We start from the raw sequence: 12312 nt of genomic DNA on the forward strand, positions 1-12312 counted from the left end.
ACGGTCCTCAAGAGAGTCAGTTTCATAATAGCGCTTGATGGTTTTTGCGACTGCACTTGAAGTAACTTTCAAAGTTCTTGAAATTTTCTGGATTGACTGACCTACACGTCTTAAAGTAATGATGGACTGTCATTTGTAATGATGGACTGTGACTGTCACTGTCAGCTGTTCTTGCCATAATATGGACTTGGTCTTTTACCAAATAGGGATATCTTCTGTATACCACCCCTACCTTGTCACAACACAACTGATTGGCTGAAAAACATTTAGAAGGAAAGAAATTACACAAATTAACTTTTAACAAGGCACACCTGTTAATTGAAACACATTCCAAGTGACTACCTCATGAAGCTGGTTGAGAGATTTCCAAGAGTGTGCAAAGCTGTCATCAAGGCAAAGGTTGGCTACTTTGAAGAATCTCAAATATAACATATATTTTGATTTGTTTAACACTTTTTTGGTTACTATATGATTCCATATGTGTTATTTCATAGTTTTGATGTCTTCACTATTATTCTACAATGTAGAAAATAGTACAGGTAAAGAAAAACTCTTGAATGAGTAGATGTGTACAAACTTTGACTGGTACTGTAAATCCAGTGCTGTTGTGCAACACAATTTACCAAAAACTAAGTGTTCTCTGTTTGTACCATGAAGGGAACATGAGTACTTTTTAGATAATCTATATAGATAGAAATTKTTAACTAGTCTGGAGATATCATATGTTATAGGTGTTACCTTCATAAATGGGTGTTGAACATGTCACTCAGCACAACCCAAAAGACAGGTAAGTCTCGATACTGCTCATTAGAGTTGGTGAGTCCACAGATTATAGAGTCCAAAGATTATTCCCCATCACAATAAAGACAATGCATCATGATTCAGGTTAATTCTAGGCCTATGTGTGACACTTTAGATATTCAATACCATTCCCAGTTGAATAAATCCTGTCTGGTATGTGCTGGTCGAAGGGTCTAATTTTTCATGGTGATGGAGAGCTCTGAAAATTGCGGCTGAATTTTTATAGGCAATTTCTAAAGTTGGCACCGAACGATCTTATTTAATAGTATTTGAGAGGACACTGGAGACCCGAGAGTGTTGTGCTCTTGTCTTCTGTCATCACATTGTCTTCAAAACAGATTTTTACAGTAAAAGTCCAGTAAATCAATATGTTGTCTTGAAAAATAATATTGTGGTTTGTAATTAATATCAAGAATATCGTAATTTCTTTCCCCCAACTTTTTTTGTGAGGTGAGACCTTAGTAGAGGCCAGTGTATAAGGTCCATACTCAAGGATTTGTATGTTGTTTAATAAACAATACATAAAAAATAGTGAAGGTCAATGAGTTCCGTATAATGTGTTTACAATCTCATGAACTTTCCCTAAGAGGGGTCACTGCCACTGTCATTGATATGCAGTACTGTAGTCTTCTTATTTTCTTACTGTATGACGATCCCTAATTAAAAGTGAAGTTGGGTCCCAGTCCTTTCAGTGCTTGGGATGGAACCCTAGTAGTCCATTGCACTCATGGGCTTCCTCCTCCCTATGCACATGTAAATCTGACCTTACCAACTTTCAAAAGGCTTTCCAGGCCAATGTTTGCCTTGAAAAGACAGCTCCCATCGGCCTGATCAGGGGATCCATAATGTGAGAGAGAGAGAGAAACAGCTAATTATCCTTTTACACTTAAAGAGAGAAATCCTTTTAGTGAGAGCAGACAGAGGACTCCTTTGATACCTGGGCCAGAGCAGGCCTAAATACCAAAGCAAGGGGACGTGTGAGATGTAACTGTACTACAGGGGGACTACTTTCTCCCATTATCAGTGCTCTAACCTCTGTTCTGCTCTGGAGAGGAGCCTTCCTTTTTGCGTCGGCTCCCCCATAGAAAGCCAGGAAAGGTAAAACCCAGATGGTTAGACTTCCTGTCTTGTCTGAGGACGGCCAATTCATTTCCATTGGCATTTGTTCCGTCTGATAAAAAGCAAATAACCCCGCAGATCGGATGYSGGCGGTGGACGAGATGCGAATGGGGGGGGGGGGGGMGGGSSTTACAAGGGCATTAGTCTTAGCTGCATGAGCTTGTGAAATTGACCATGTCCGCGCAGGTAGTGCTGGATTTCTTTCTCATCTTTTTCAGGTTATTTTGGATGCACATGGGGCAAACTTTACCGCAGTCTGGGGCTCAAATTTGCCTTTCATTCTCCAGAGAGCAATGCCTGTGTTGCCATTGTATTCAGACTGGGGTAATGAGTTCACACGCAGCTTCTGTACTCTAATTACTCTTATTCTATACTTATGAAATTGCTATCTGTTGGAGACAGTTTTCATTCATTAATAGCTGGTTTTGTTGAAATAAGTTCCATAATATTTTCACACAACATTTGATTTGGCATTCGTGTATTAAAGGCCTGCATATACTACACTCTTAGAAAAAAGGGTTCCAAAAGGGTTCTTGAAAGAGGGATAGAGTTCTACCAATAGCTGTTTTGATCAAAAGATGGGTTCTTTGTAAGTCAAAGGGTTCTACCTAGAACCTTTAACATCCTAAGAACTGTTGATGATTCTTTGGAAGGCAAGAAGGGTTCTACATAGAACCATATACAATATTTCCCAGCATGCTCTATTGCAGGGGGATTTCAGGATTGTTTGTTTTACTGTAATATATGTGTTTGTACATGCACATTGGTTGGTTGATTCATTTTATGCTATACAAAGATACATACCATCTAAACTAATCCAATCTGATAGTATTTAGTATAGTATTTATAGTATAGTATAGTATTTATTGCACCCATAACTGAGATGGTTGTTCCAGTTTACCCTGGCAGTCATTCTGACTGAAGTCAGGATGCAGATGATTAACAATTCCACATGTTGGATATCCTAACTTTAGCTGGATTCCAAAAGAAATCATGCATCACTTTGCAACCCAGCATAATGTGACTTGCAGGCCTGATTTTGTATTTGTATTTATTATGGATCCCCATTAGCTGTTGCCAAGGCAGCAGCTACTCTTCCTGGGGTCCAAACACATTAAAACACTTACATTACATATAAAACAAAAGATAAAACAGTATCATATAACATTATTACACCACTACATATCTACAATACAAAATGTATAATACCACCATACAACAATATTACAATGTATGTGTATGAGTATGTCTGTACCTTTGTGTGTGTCTCTTCACAGTCCCTGCTGTTCCATAACGTGTTTTTCTACAAAACTACAAAACTGATGTGGCCTGTAAACCAGGAGATTCCTAACACCAATGTGTTAGGGTATAACTAGGCCTTATGATACATGCAATGTATTGTCATAAATAATTACATTTTAAAGGCTAATAAGACTAGTCGAACCGTTCATAGAGGATTCTAGGAAGAACCTTTAGATGATAAAATGGTTCTCAGTGGAACCCTTCATTGAAGATTCTAGACAGAACCCTTTGTAGAGGGTTCTAGGTAGAACCATATACAGTAGTTGTTTTAAAGAACCCTTATAGTGGTTCTAGATCCCTCTGCAAAGGGTTCTACCCAGCACCAAAAAGGATTCCCCTATGAGGATAAACCAAAGAACCCTGTATGGTTCTACTTAGCACCTTGTTTTCTAAGAGTATATCCTTAGGTCAGTCAGGGCCTGAGGCCTTCTCCATAACTCTACATACATTAGTAACTATATACTGTAGGCTACCCTGAGACCACGAAGTCTGCATTGTAAGGCGAGATTTTACTTCCACGTCCACTGCACTTAAAAAGTGTACTCTTAGAAAAAAGGGTTCCAAAAGGGTTCTTCGGCTGTCCCATAGGAGAACCCTTTTTGGTTCCAAGTAAAACCCTTTTTGGTTCCATGTAGACCTATATGTGGAAAGGGTTCTACATAGAAACCAAAACGGTTCTACTTGGAACCAAATGGTTTCTACCTGGAACCAAAAAGGGTTCTCCTATGGGGGCAGCCGAAGAACCCTTTTCGGTTCTAGATAGCACCTTTTTTTCTAAGAGTGTAGTATAAGCTACTGTACGTAGAGAGTTTGAAGAGGAATACCACAGGATAAGATCTGCCTGTGCCAAGCTAAGACTGTTGTTAAGTTTGATACAATCTTGGTTAAGTCTATCAAGCCCATCTATAGAAACTAGGTCCTTGGGATTATGTTTGAATGAAACAGACCCTTGTAACCTTATTTCACCAACTTTTTGGACCAAAATCAGACTGTTCCTCCTGACCTTCACCTACTCCGGGTTTGCCTTACTTAATTACTTACTTACTTACTTAAATTTCAGTCTAGGATCCCTATTTGGGACCAGGGAATTCCCCTTATCGAGATGCTGCCGCCCACTAGCCTAAAATGCAGGAAATACACACATTTCTCAGGAGAAGCAGTGTGTGTAATCCTGGCCAGGTAGTCTGGTCTGGACAGAGGCTGTTCAAAGCTTCCCATCATCAGGGCTACGTCCCAAATGGCACCCTATTACCTATTAGTGCAATACTTTTGACCAGAGCCCTATGGGCCCTAAGCCCATTCTGGTTTCCACCTTAACCTTGCTTCTTGGCACAGGTTCCCAACACCCCCTCAGACAGTCACTGTAGCGTAGAGGCTGAACTTTACAGCGACTGTAGTGCAACGTCTCCTTCAGATAAAAAAACACACACAGAAAAGAGAGGGAAATATGATGTTAGAAACACCCTCATATAACAAAAGGTTTTCTGTGATATTTAGATGTGCCTTTTGGGGGAATAAGATTCCTTTGAGAGAATGCATGTCGGTAGGAGACATATGAATCTGTACATTAAGCCACGCAACTAATGAAATCTAATAGGTATGACACAGTTTTTTTCTTCTTTCACAGGTTTTCCACAATAAGCAGGCCACTCCTCCTTCCATCTCCAATGGGCTTTGGGAAAGGTATAAAAGCGCCACCACCATCCTCTGCGTCAGGACCAGTTGAAGTGCAATATTGAAGCCTCTACTGTACGATTCAGGATCCAGACTCTAATCTCAAGGCATGTTGACCAGGTAAGTGTATTATCGTTAACATTCTTTTTTATAAGGTTAAGTGTATGATGCAGAATGTGACATGTCATCATGGACCCTAAGGCTGCATTTACACAGACAGCCCAATTATGATATTTTCTCCAATTATTGGCAAAAGATTTGTTCTGATTGGTCAAAAGATCAATAATTGGGCAAAATATCAGAATTGAGCAGACTAAGTGCTGTTTTMTTTTGTTTACATCTTTAATTTGAATGATTATCACATAACCGGGGCMGCAGGTAGCCTAGTGGTTAGATGGTTGGGCCAGTAACCGAAAGGTTGCTAGATCGAATCCGTGAGCGGACAAGGTAAAAATGTGTCGTTCTGCCCCTGAACAAGGCAGTTAACCCACTGTTCCTAGGCTGTCATTGTAAATAAGAATTTGTTCTTAACTGACTTGCCTAGTTAAATAAAAAATACATATATTTATTCTTTACACACTTTACCTCTTTTTGATACCACTATACCTTCACAATCTAGATTTTTTTTGGTTCCTGGGTTTTCAATAGAAAATGGATTTAAAACGCCACATTAGGATGGCTTAGGTATTTTACAATGGCCATGCCATACACTGGTTAAAGAACCACTCAGGTCAATGGGAATAAATTGTGGATAATTTCAGAGATCCTTCGGTTGGCACCTTAACTAAAATATCCCCAAAGCAGCCTGTTGATTACAAGGATTTGGTGTGTGATTGGAAATTAGAATTCAGAATAACAGATGGTCATAAAATCACTGAGACAGGCATAAAGTCAAAGAGCCTCAAACAGAGAAGGCAGCTGTGTCGAGGCCATTGCTTCTTTAACTAGTCTGCAATTAGCATTGTTTTTTAAATTCCAATTTTGAATTTCTGTTTCCAGGAATTTTCTCATCTTCTGCTCTCTGGCAGTTCTGCTAGTACAAGCTGACTTCGATACTAATAACGGTAAGTGTTGACAATTATGATTGAATACAGAAAAACAGATGCTGAATCAAACAGCATGTACAGTAACATTAGCATAAAGTAGTTATTACCTGTTATTAATGAGTTACTAACAGTATCTGTGAATGGTGGTTACAATGTGTGCTTATGTGTGTCTCTGTGTGACACTTTCAGATCATGCTGCCCAAGCCATGTCCACAGGTATTCTGAGAAATGTTCTGATTTTGCCTAACTCCTATGTTGACCTTTATGTGACTTTGAAAATCATTTTTATTCAGTCATTTGTATATTGAAATTGCACTGCACTTACCCAGCCTACTTGCTTGTAAATATCCATTGCTATTTTGATCTGTTGTTTTTAAAATGTGACTTTGTCTGTATGTATCGTGATTGCTGCAAAATGAATTGCCTCTTTAAGGACATTAAAGTTGTCTGAATCTAAATTTTATGAATAGAATATTTAAAGAAAGGCCCATTGCTAATTGATTCTGAACCACACTCCCTTTTCTCACAAACAGATAAGGACTCAACCTCGGAGGAAGCTCCAACTGGTAAGAGCATCATAACCTCATTGGCTAACTCTTTACAACCAGTGCTCAATATGCCTGTAGTCTAATCCATAATCTGTGGTCTATATGTGTTCTATATACCGATTCATAACGGTAATCAATCTGTGGTCTATATACCCGTTCATAATGGTAATATCTGCTTTTTCCACAGAGAGCATAAATGCCATCTCCTCGGATCAGCCTAACGGTGAGCACAGCAGAAAGTGTGTGTGTGGGGGGGGGGGGGGGGGGGGGGGGGGGGGTGATTGGTCCTACCTATGGGAGAGGGGAAGGTCTAGGCATGGGGCAAACTCTGGAAAGGGAGAGTGCGAGTGCACACTTCAGGAAGAGAGTGGATTACTGGGACGAAGCCTCTGATCCTCTCTAAATAAAGGTGGGTCTTGTAGTCTTGACTAACCCAGGTCAGATGGTTGTTTGTCTGCTGAATCACAGACCCCCCCATTACTATGTGACATGAGACTGGGCACACTTGTTCGTAAACCCAGGCAGGTGTCGAGACTGGTTATTTGAAAGTCAAATAAATACATGTTCTCKAGAAAGCGGGAGGAAGCTACAATAGTGGTGTAACTATGTCGACTCTTGAGTGTGTCTAGCATAAACAGGTAAGCCATGCCCACTAAAAGTTAAAATTAGCTGAAAAAACTAAAATGTTAATCTTCAAATCTATGCCAAAGATGTGATGTTAAATGACTAGTTCTATAACATACTGCCTGTCAACTTTGTGACAGCCTGCTCTTGCGAGAAATTGAGGTTCTGTTCTGTGCATGGACATTCTGGAGTGTTCCTGAGAAAAAAATAGAGATTTCACTGTCTCTCGGTGTAGATTGGAGTCACTGTCACAGGAACAATATATACATATATTTTCCCACTGGAAGTGAGCTATGGAAGGGCTAAACAGACCAACTAGCCCAAATCAAAAACTGACCTTTAACCCTTAACTTAACCAGACTCATTAGAACCGCCCAAAACAGGAGAGATCCTGGAACCTTTTGTCCTGCATCGCCATCTAGTGGTACTTCTTGTATCCTGCAACATTTCCTCTGTATAGTGAAGCTTGATGGCAGACAATAACGCAATCCATAAATGTTGAATCCATAAATGAGACAATATAGCTGGTGATACTGTTTTTTATGATGCAGTTTTTCTGCAATTTCTTTATAGATATGCCACAGTATTACAGTGAGGGATTGCTGGTAGGCGCTTTTTTAATGATCTGATGCAGTATAATTACAGTTTGTCAAAAAGCACAAGATTAAACACAATAAAATATGATGTCTTTAAAAGAAACAAAACATTATTTAGACAGAAAATGTATGCCTTGCTCTGTAACATGTCAACATGTCTCATCTTAGATGTAAGCAGCACAAGTGTAGAGGTTAGACAAGATGATGAGTTTATGTCATTCTGTATTCACAATAAAACCATTGAAAGAATACTGGTATAATAACAATTATGAATGAACAAATAAAAGTAATTGTGTGGATATCTAAAGTATATGTTCATAATTTCTCTCCCTACTACAGCTCCTAAACCTAATGGGGTCACTGGACCTGGTAGGTATCCTTTATGTGTAGGAATATAACCCGTAGACATATGGGTTCCATTTAGTCACAAATGTATGCCTGGGGGAGAAAAAAATAACATTTATATGAATGTGCTTTCATTCCTTATTGTAGGTGTTGCAGCAAACAGTGTTGAGGACCAGGAGGGTAAGAGACCATATTCAAACAGGGACGCACACACACACACACACACACACATTTTTTAAATTGTTTATTTTAAGTATTTTAGCAGACGCTCTTATCCAGAGCGACTTACAGTTAGTGCATTCATCTTAAGATAGCTAGGTGGTCACAACCACTTATCACAGGCATAGGAAGTACAGTTTTCCTCAATAAAGTAGTTATTAGCAAAGTCAGAGCTAGTAACGAGGAAAAAGTCAAGTGTGAGTCTTAGTGGGTTGGGCATGAGGAGGGGGTGCGAGGGGGGTGCTGTGGGATTAATTAAAATACTCTTTGAAGAGGGGTGAGAGGGCCAAAAGACCAGAGGTTGGCAGACACTCTCTCTCTCACCACACACACACACACACACACACACACACACACGCACACGCACACGCACACCGCACACGCACACGCAACACGCACACGCACACACACACACACACACACCACACACCACACACACACACACACACACACACACACACAACACACACACACACACATATGTTTGTTTTGCTATCCTTGTGGGGCTCAAACAATTGATTCCCATTCAAAATCCAAATTTCCCGAACCCATAACCCTAAACCTAACCCCTAAGCCTAAAATAGCCTTTTTCCATGTTTTACTATCCTTGTGGGGACGAGAAACACACTCACACACAACACCTTTTCAAAAAACAATCATAAATACCTCACATGAATCATTCCAGATATTTTAAGTGGACAAAAATGATGAATATTGAACCAATTAAATGTGTGTCATGTTCCACAATTAAGTTGAACATTTCCTTATCTTTCAGAGGATGAAAGCTCAGATGAAGGTCTGAAAAAAATAAATGTTCTCCTCCTCCTCTCCTCCTCCTCCTCCTCCTCCTCTTCTCCTTCTCCTCCTCTCCTCCTCCTCCTCCTCCTCCTCCTCCTCCTCCTACTCCTGCTCCACAACAAAACTCAGGAAAGTTAGTTGGGCCAGCAGGTGGGAACCGGAGAAAGGCCCCACAACAAAAGAGGAGGTCACGACCCTCCCGCCGTCAGCAGTGAAATGCCAAAAAGACACACAGAGGCAAACATTTACTTTTAGTTAATTGCATAGAAGAAGAAACATGTTGTATCCTATTACTGTATATGCCATAACATGAAGGTGTACAGAACCGTATTCACATGATGAAGCTGCTTTGATGTATCTTGAGCAGCAGAACAGTCAGCAAGACATGACATATTGTTTACTGTAACGTCTGTGGAAAAAACTCAGTGGTATGTTCAATACAAACTCATGGGCATTTCTCTGTGAATAAAATGTAGGATTAAATGAACAATGTATTGTGATGACATAAAACCAGGCCTAATATCATAACTGACCTTGACCTTAAGAGCCACTGAAAATCCTCTAAATTCACCAACCTGTTTCAAAATAGCAAGGACCTCACTCCCATGAAAATACCTCCATTTCTAAATGAGCGCACACACCGCACCAAATGTCGATCGCCGTTCGTTCGGCGTGGTGTGTTTTATGGACCACTTGCCGGTGGGCGTCTGACTGACAACATTTTTGCGTGGTTTGCACTCGGTTTGCAAATTWCAGCTGGCACTCTGTTCAGAGGTGCTAAGTACTCTCGGCTGGCAAACGCTGCTGGTGTGTCAGTGCCTTTAGAGAGACTCTTGCTATTTTGATCATGAGCCAGTTGGTGGAAATGTGGAGTTACGAACTAGCAATACAAACTGTTGTTAGCTAAAGTGAAAAGACTAGATATTTTTCACAGAAAAAGGCTAAAGAAATCCCATAATTTCTCTCAGAGTTGATGAGGATACCTTTGACTGGTGCTGCCTACCCAAAGACTGTTATACTGTCCTCAGTCAGCATATATTTTAGTGCATAATCTTTCAAAACAACCCTGCTCTCGAACACAAAACCAGTGTTTCAATCAAAAGTGTTTCTTTCTTTTTTCTAATCATCATTTTTATACACACAGTATTCAACACATTATGTATGAAACATGTTTGATGAATATCAATTTCAAAACATGTTTAAGTATAAACATCTGTTTCTTACATTATATCTTTCTAAATAAACCTCTTTGAGCAAAGTGATATTTCTGACTGTTTTCCATCCTTGAACCATGCCGGATTGTTAAAATTGAATAATAATAATAATAATCATAATAATAATGAATTGACAATACATTCCTAAATAACAAAAATTATTTTTTGTTTATAATGAAGGGCCTTGATTTGCTGGCATTTCAAAATGTATTATTCTGGTTCACTTGTAAAACCTAGATAACTGTGTTCTACTTTAAATCATTTCTAACTGTTTCAAGAAAGGTTATCTGGAATTGGAAATTAGACATGCAAATATGAGGATGTAAGTACAAAGAAAATAAGTACAAAGAAAATAATAGGTTATTAGTGTTATTATCATTTTCCATGTAACATCTTAGTATATATAGTAAGTAGTACTTTTGGTGTTTACAATGGGGCTGTGCACACTGCTCTCTGTTTCTGACCTGAAGCTCCCTGTGTTCTGAATACCAATCCTGGAGTCTTGGTGCCAACATGAGCCTTGTGCTTCTCTCCAGCGTAGTATTCCTCTAGCACACACTTTTTTCAAGGTAACCACTAATGAATACATTTTACAATTTGGTATTTTATTAGGATCCCCATCAGGTACTGCTAAAGCAGCAGCTACTCTTCCTGGGGTCCACACAAAACATAAAACATGACATAATGCATAACATGAATAGACAAGTACAGCATAAAGGACATAACTACATACATGTTTAATAAGAATACACACTTTCATACATTTATGCCTTAGCATTCCATGCATCATGTACTCATTATAACAGCAATACTGCAGCCATTCATTTTTCCCATATATTTCAATTCCTTTGCTCTGCTGTTACAGTTGCTTTGTCTAAGCAGGTCCTGATATCCTAATCTCACAGCACCAGCTGTTCTGTAAACACCAGAAAGAATCTCACAACATCAGGAACCATCCGTGTCCTTGGTTCTTCCGTTTGACGTCAATACTGTGCATAAACATGTGATTCATAGATGCTACTGAATGCAAGTGCAACACACCAATGAAAATGGAAATGCAATAATCATGTGTAGTGTCACTGAAGTCTTTAACTCCTGCTCCGTTCCGCTGGCGTGAACATAACCACATACACTACATGAGTAAAAGTATATGGACACCTGCTCGTCGAACATCTCATTGCAAAATCATGGGTATTAATATTGAGTTGGTCCCCTTTTGCTGTTATAACAGCCACCATTCTCCTGGGAAGGCTTTCCACTACATGTTAAAACATTGCTGCGGGGACTTGCTTCCGTTCAGCCTCAAGAGCATTAGTGAGGTTGGGCACTGATGTTGGGCAATTAGGTCTGGCTCGCAGTTGGCATTCCAATTAATCCCAAAGGTGTTCGATGGGGTTGAGGTCAGGGCTATATGCAGGCCAGTCAAGTTCTTCCACACCGATCTTGACAAACCATTTATGTATGGACCTCGCTTTGTGCACGGGGGCACTGTCATGCTGAAACAGGAAAGGGCCTTCCCCAAATTGTTGCAACAAAGTTGGAAGCAAGGAATCGTCTAGAATGTAATTTTATACTGTAGCATTAAGATTTCCCTTCACTGGAACTAAGGGGCCTAGCCCGAACCATGAAAAACAGTCCCAGACCATTATTCCTCCTACACCAAACTGTACAGTTGGTACTATGCATTTGGGCAGGTAGCATTATCCTGACATCCGCCAAACCCAGATTCGTCCATCGAACTGCCAGATGGTGAAGCGTGATTCATCACTCCAGAAAACAAGTTTCCACAGCTTCAGAGTCCAATGGCAGTGAGCTTTACATCACTTCAGCCGACACTTGGTATTGCGCATGGTGATCTTAGGCTTGTGTGCGGCTGTTCGGCCATGGAACCCATTTCCTGAAGCTCCCGACGAACAGTTCTTGTGCTGACATTGCTTCCAGAGGCAGTTTGGAACTCGGTAGTGAGTGTTGCAACCGAGGACACATTTTTACGCGCTACGCGTTTCAGTACTCGGCGGTCCCGTTC

This window comes from Salvelinus sp. IW2-2015, linkage group LG30 (genome assembly GCF_002910315.2).
Source record: "Salvelinus sp. IW2-2015 linkage group LG30, ASM291031v2, whole genome shotgun sequence".
Classification (NCBI taxonomy): Eukaryota; Metazoa; Chordata; class Actinopteri; order Salmoniformes; family Salmonidae; genus Salvelinus; species Salvelinus sp. IW2-2015.